Here is a 7,525-nt window from a genome sequence, read left to right as displayed (position 1 = left end):
GGCGAGATCTGATCCAATGTTTGGAGGCAGATGTGCTCGGAGAGGCAGGAGTCTGTCTCTGAAGCTGGATAAAATATGTGCTCTAGATGTTTTAAGGAGTTTGATTTACCACTCCTGCTTGCCTTTTTCATTAGCTGATCCAGAGGTGTGTCTTTGTTCAGCCCGACCTAAGGGACTTGGCCAGTAGGCTCCAGTAAAGGTTAGGCACATTTCCTGGTTGTTTGCGCACAAATCCGCCAGTGTATGTTGTCCGTCATCGTGTTGCTGTGTGAAAGTGAAGAAGCATTACATCATAGTTTGGGAATTTTAAAGAATCCCAGCAGCATGTTGCTACGAGATGGCGTAATGAGCTGGAATCAAGGGAGAACCTATCCTGGGTTTCAAGTTTTGAGATGTTTTCATACACACAAAGCAGAGCTGGATTCTAAATATTAACAGATTGTGCTGCCCCACTGAGAAATCCCTACTTATGTTTTCAACACCTCAGACAGCTGTTGCTCTCCGGATAACCTAAAGGAGTTGGCTCTGCCAAAAAGCTGTTAAGTCTCCTTGCTTTGCACTTTCTAGCATCAATAATAGTGAATTTGTGTCGCATAGCAATCTGATGAGAAAAGTAAATGCTTGCAGACTTGAGGTTACATGGAAAAAAGTGACCCTTACTGCTTACATGGGGTTAAAAATACAATTTAAAGTCAATAAGTAATAAAGGTAAAACTAAGGCTACTGTTGAGTCATTCTATCGAGCATGAAGTCTTGTTTTGCTGCTTCAGTGTGTTGCTGAAGGTTAAAGGGCATGGGGGGAAAGTGTGTCTGTGGGTGTTTTTCCTTTAACAAGGTACATCTGCTTTTCTCCGACAAAAATGCTCATGTACCATTCGGTTCCATGCTGTATACAACATGACCTCACAGGGGAAGTCTTAGATTAGATAAAAGAAAATTCCATGAGACAGTCACATAGTTCATTAATTAAAAAGATCAAATTATCATTCACATGATGGGCATCCGACTCAGCATCACATTTACTGATGAGAGCCAAAGTCCTGATGTCACATTTAGTCTAGCTGAGTCTTAACTACCTCAGTACAGTTGTTCACTGAGGTTTTTGTGCTCCACGTTCTCTTTCAGGACACAAATAAGTCCCTACAACAGCAACTATTTCTTTTCTTTACATTTTTCCAGCATTACTAAATGTACCATGTTATTTGTGGCATTGTGAAAAAGAATTTCCAAGTGGTCCAGCAACCAAAGATTGCTGATATATCTGCGGATGTATGTGAAGCTTAGGCCCCAATCACTGAAATCTAGAGATCAACAATTGGCGACCCCTTGGTAACCACAGGTCACTAGGGTTGGCAAGTGGTTGCTGGTATTTGTTTTGGAGCTTTAGCAATCAATTTCAAAGATTTCAGTCTTTGAGACCTGTAGACCAGTCAGTGGCTACGGAAAAAATATATTTTCCCTAGTTTATGCGCGGTGCTGTAATTTATATTGAAGATAACAACTTGTCTGCAAACACTTGCCAACTATTTGCAGAGCACTTTTTAACAGTTTTCTGTTTAGTGCCACAGCTTTTTCAAGTTTCACCACCACTCGACCAATAATTTGCCATTGCTTGCACAAGTTGGAATCTTCCATGCAAACTACCAGAAACTGCACCGATCTGCTGAAGGCCAAAGTAACTGCTGGGAGGTGTTTAGTGCAGCATTCTCTTTTTGACCTTTTTCATCAAGCAACAGCCATCACCCTTCAGCAACCATTCATCAACCAGTTGGGGAATACACATTTTTCCCTAGTGACTGGAGGTGGCCAAGGGTGTCACCACCCAATCTCTAGGCCTGTATGACTGAACCTTGCCTAGCATGGGCTCCAGGATAGATAGTTGGCTTACAAATTTTGTAGGAACCGAAGGTGATGGCTTCCAGATGATGCTTAACATCGACCATATAGTGCCAGGTCCCCCACGGCTATGAACTCTGCAGCCAGCAATATTCACAGTCAGCCACAGTTCAGATAAAAACAGCTGAAGTACATTGACCAACTCTATTAGAGGCATTAAGAGCCTATAAAATGTAACCAGCAACAATCTTGGACATTTTGGAAATTGTGTTAATTTACCAAGTACAAGGTAGTAAAAACAGAGTGTTGACTATATCTTTATAAAAAAAGCGGCAGGTGCTTTGCACAAAACAAGCAAACCTTTTTCTTTGCACTGCTAACAATGCCTTAAGTTTTTGAGACTAAGAATAGAATAGCCCTTTATTGTCATTGTACATGAACACGAAATTGTGGGTGCTCCACAACCCAAAGGTAGGTCTGATTTAGAACTGTGGTACCCAGAATGCCTCGTTCTTGGTGATGTAAAAAGGTAAAACTGGGACCTATAACTAGGTGGTGATTCTTTTGCTTTTCTGTTCAATGCAAGTTTGGAAAAAATGTATGTATTTATGATAATGATGGCAATCTAGATGAGAGGGAATTAGTCAGTCATTCACCTTCCATCAGAATGAAAAAACTCAATAGTATGTGCTATTGCTAAAGCGTCAAAGCAAGATAGGATAAACAAGATAATGTCTTGCTATATCTGTACATTACAATCAGTTGCATAGTAACACAGTACAGAATACGCAGCAGCTGCAAAGGGCTGTTTTAAAGACAGCTCATCAAGATCTTACTATAAACGAGTGTGAACAAGTAGCTTCAAGGTGAAAAGCAGCCTAGCTTTACGTACAATAAGCTGTCTCATTCTCAGTCTGTCGTGCGGTGAAAGCTGCCTGTCATATTACCGGTGTGTGAGTCTACGTGACCTGCCATCATGTGCACATTCAATTGATCATCACCAGCTTTGTCATCAGTCAGATGCTGAGTCAGATGGACTGATAGCATCAAATCGAGAGGTGGAAATCTGGTGACATCTCAGAGATTCTTCCTAAAGGAAATCATCTTCATCTGCCAAGATGATGCCAAGAATAACACACAGATTTTTGTGATGTTAATAACGCACATTTGGCGCATGCTTGCGTGGGGTGTGGGCATCCATGTGTCGCTTGGTATGCATGCACAGGACGAACCCTTGCCATGTGCGTGTCCATGCTTTTAGCTTGTGTGCAGACTGGTTAGAAGTGCGACCCAGGAGCTCAAGGGGCTTTTTTAGTGAGACAGGATTAGCTGCTCTCAAGGCTGCCACTGGAATGCGTGGATCAACAAGTCTGTTGTGGCAGTGCGCGGTCGAACACACGCACACGTCCGTTCCGTCGTGGCACATTCACTATTTATCTTTCAGCCCATTACTCTCTATTAATATGCCTGCTTTTCTTTCCTTCCTCTTGCTTTTCACACCGGGAACATAATTGAAATTTGATTTCAGCAAACAAGCTCTGGTGACATGAGCAAATGCGTGGCTGATTTTTGGATATAAATGAGGATTAATGGACATTTTGCTTCCCAACTGTAGAACATGTCATGTGTACAGCGTAAATTCTTTAGTTTCATTCAAAAGCTTCCTTTGCCACAAAAATGAAATGACGCCATCCAAGCAGGTGAGCGGAGACTTACACGTGCTGATTGATGGATTAGCGCAGAAGTAGCTCTTTTGGAGTGTTTACACAGTGACTTACGCATGACTGCATCTTCAATCATTCACTCAGCGTGGCATCACTTGTTGGATCTGCAAATCCTTGTGCAAATAATTCATTTCCACACATTTTGAAACCATCTGAAAGCTGGAGAAAACTTCTCTTCAAGACGGTTTTATTGAAAGCACAGCCTTTGTTTATTTACCCCGTGTTGTCCCTGAAGGCGATGCAGCGGCGCTTTAGACAAATAAAATTGCCATTTCGCGGCCGGGAAAAGAAAAGAAACACTGCGCTGACAGAGAGTTGGCTCTTGCATGTGGCATTCTTCAAACTAACTTCAAACTGTCTGTTTCTTGCCAGTTATATTTATTTTTCTTTTAAATGGCAGCTTTTATGAAAACGGTGGGAGATAAAAAAAAAAGGTGTTGCCACACCTGGGTCCACATTGAATAATGACTAGATCCTTGGCACCAGCCCTAACCATGAAATGTTTCATGGGGGTAAATTCAGGAGTGTGTAAAAATGATGGTTTTACCAACAAAAAATCCATCAGTCCATTCACCTAAATTAGTTAGTTTACAAAAAGTTAAACACATATGCCTTGAAGACCACATTACTCAGTTACAGTAACCGTAACAGCTCTGGTCTGAGAGATTGCTGCTCTCTCTTACAATCCTGTTTTGACTAATGTGGCCCAGACAGAATTCCTATCAATCCATCCAAGTCTGTATCACAGGGGCAGCAGTCTAAGCAGAGATACCCAGACCTCCGTTTCCCCAGCCACCATGTATAGCTGCACAACCCAAGAACTCTTGGTTCAAATATAGAAAACAGCTGAACTGCCCGGTAAACATAAAGTACCACTGCTTATCTTGTTGATGCTGGTAATCACCACTTCTGGGCCACGTAACTTTAAAATGCTAGAAAGCTGAACTATATAAAGGCACTTTTTTCTTTGTTCTCATGTTGTAACATTGAGACCTATAATTTAGTCAAGGTGCAAGTCAAAAAGCAGCTCTAAATTCCCTAAAAATAATTTTCACACAGCCCCTTATCTGTTGCACACGTCAAAGTGTTCACAAAGCACTGCGTGCTGTCAAGGCGGGAAGGCGATAAGTAGTTTAGCGTGTTCGTTAAACACCCCATTACCACTTATCAGTCTCTGTTTAAATTGTTCAGCACCTCGTCATTATTAACACTTCATAGCGTTGTTCACTGGCACATGCTTGTACACATTTTATAGAGAGCTGAAGGTCGGCTGCTTTGGAGAGCAGGACAGCAGCGCCGAAACACTGCTGTTCATTCTCTTTCCGCTGGGAAATCAATAATAGACCAGCTGACCCAGAGATGACCCGTGTTACACGTGCACACGTAAACACACGCACTGTCACATCCACTGTGCCGAGAGAACAAAGCATCGCCGGGCATTGACGGGAGTGGCGCTGGGTCTCCAGGAAGTTACACTTGGTTAAAACTTCCTGGAGTGAAACAAGGCTGATGGGCTTTAAGTGTTGATTTTGTTAGTTTTAAGGAGTTCTGTCCTCTTTGGCTTACTTGTCGATCAAAATGAGATCAGATATTAGTCAGTCATGGCTAATAAATGCTCAAGTAGACTTGGAGGTAACTTTCATGTCTTTTGCACTGTAAGTGGAATTTTTTTTTCTTTCCAGCCATCTGTTTTCACATTGAATTTGGCTTTCTGGTGCTGTTACCATACCATGCCATAGCACTATATTTAGAAAGTACTTTTAAAAACAACACGGCTGACCAAAGTGCTGTACAGTAACACCAAATATAAAAGACAAATGCAGGCCAGAAGGTAAAAGATATAAAAGCTCAAAGAAGCTAAACAATAAACGAGTACATAAAGGGAACATAAGATCGCAGACATCTCAAACATCAGGGATAGATGATGGCTATTGAAGACTTCAAAGAAAGTAAGCGAGGATATCCAACGTCAGTTAGTACTCGTTTTACCAGAGGCATGATAATGATTTAGTCCACAGCTTGATGATGAACTGAAAATAAACTCCATTACTCTGATGTATTTCTGAAGTCACTCTGTAGGTGAACCATCATTAAACATCACTGTTTTCACCAGGCATTAACAGCTCCATCTGGATAGCATATCATTATATAATGTATCTGACTGAAGCTTTTTCTCAGCCACTATTATTCATCCCATATATACACACATCCCCTGGGAGCTGAGGGTATAGCAAAAGAGGAAGTAATAACACGAGGCAACACATGCGTCAATCAAGACTGTAGTGTCATTTCAGGTAACTTATATGTAATCTAAAAATTTAAACTTTTGTATTAATGATTGTTAGATTAGTTCCCCTGATTCTTCCTTGCATATGAAAAGAAACTGGCTCCCAATTTTTTTAGGATGAAATGACACCATTTAGAAAGCATCATCCTATCATATTATATAACAAGGCCCCTAGTGGGATTGATATACTGAATGACTGGTTTCTGGATAACTGATTATCTGCAGGGCTGTTCTAATAATTGGATTGGAAATAGATCCAGTGCTGCCTCAAACAGTTGTATTTGTTATGCTGCTCATCAGCAGCAGTGCTGGTTACTAGAAGGAGGGTTAACATAGCATGAAGGAGGCAAACAGCAAAGATGAGCAGAATTTTGGATGTATTTTACATTTTAAGTCGATAAATTTGCTGTTTGCAGCTTTGAATTACCTGCAAACGGCAGTCAAGCAAGACCTCGGTCACATAGGCCTAGAGGCAGCCCCAAGGAAACCTCCAGATGCTGTAGATAAAGTGTATTTCCTTAGTAAATGGCAGAAAAATGTTTGTTTAGTATACAAGTTGTAGGTGACCATGGTAATCCAAAGACAGAGCAAAGACGCTACGTCCAGATGAACAGAATCAACTTTTGGAGAAACAGCAAAGAGGTTTGCAGAGTAGCACTGTCTTCTTCTTTGACAACAGTTGCATCTTGCAACTATAAGTAACCTCCAGTAACCACTTGTCAACAGGTTGGGGAACACATTTTTCCCTAGTGTGTGATTGTATGATATGCTATCACAGACTTTCTTAAATGCTTTAGCAATTAATTTCACAGTGACTGCCAGTATTCTCTAGGAAACATTTGCAGCCGCTTGAGGAATATTCATTTTTTGCCCATGATCAGTAGTTGTCAGCAGTCTCAGCAGGGGCTTAGATTGAAAATAAGTAAAAAGATCCATCAATCATGCTTTCCTTGTCTTCCTTGGTAACTTGACTAAAGTGATTCCACTGTGCCTTGTCTGCTTCTCCATGTATGTGTCGAGGTGCACACACACTTGAGACTGAAAGCAAAGAAAATACATGAAAGCAAAATGCAACATATACATTTATCTTGGCTGTATTTAAAGCCATGGTATGCAGTTACAAGAATGTAAACGCTCACTAGCGGTTGAGCCATTAGTAGCCTTCGGTGCTAAAATCTGCTTTGTCTCAGCCCGGTTGTACATTTAACTCCAGTTGTTGAATGCTTTCAATCTCCATCGGTGTGACTGCAAAGGCAGTCCAGACTGAACCGACTCTTTCTTGGAAAGAGCCCTAAAGCGTTTAAAAAAAAAAGAAGCACTTAAGACGTTTAAATCAAAGATAAAGATAAACAATTTGTTCACACTGTCACACGTGGTAAAAATAGAAAGGAAACAAACTGGGGGGAAAAGCACAGTTTTGGTCAGGCGTAATGAATGAGTCACAGGAAATCGCAAGACTATTTTTACCGTTGCATGTTTCACTGCAGTTGTTACGCGTCAAGTACGTGTTGTTTAAACTAACCCCAAGCAGAACACACTTTTTTAGGGTCTTTTTCCTCCTCGTAGAGGCTGCGCGCACAATTACACTGTGTCTAAATGCTTGCATGTGCCTCATAAAGTGACCGCAGGTCTGTTTTAAGTCTGTCATCTTCTTCGCCAGCATCATCCGGATTCTGAG

At 41.2% G+C, this 7,525-nt stretch overlaps 1 protein-coding gene across 3 annotated transcripts in view; it reads left to right on the top strand.

Moving 5' to 3' along the window:
• The window catches only part of LOC120737489 (rho GTPase-activating protein 6-like), a 107,959-nt gene that overhangs the window by 61,923 nt on the left and 38,511 nt on the right, over positions 1–7,525 (top strand). The window lies entirely within an intron of this gene.

Source organism: Simochromis diagramma, unplaced genomic scaffold (genome assembly GCF_900408965.1).
Source record: "Simochromis diagramma unplaced genomic scaffold, fSimDia1.1 OVJJ01000413.1, whole genome shotgun sequence".
In the NCBI taxonomy this organism is placed as follows: Eukaryota; Metazoa; Chordata; class Actinopteri; order Cichliformes; family Cichlidae; genus Simochromis; species Simochromis diagramma.
The sequence above is the reverse complement of the archived record's forward strand: the minus strand, read 5'-3'. Positions and strand labels throughout refer to the sequence as shown.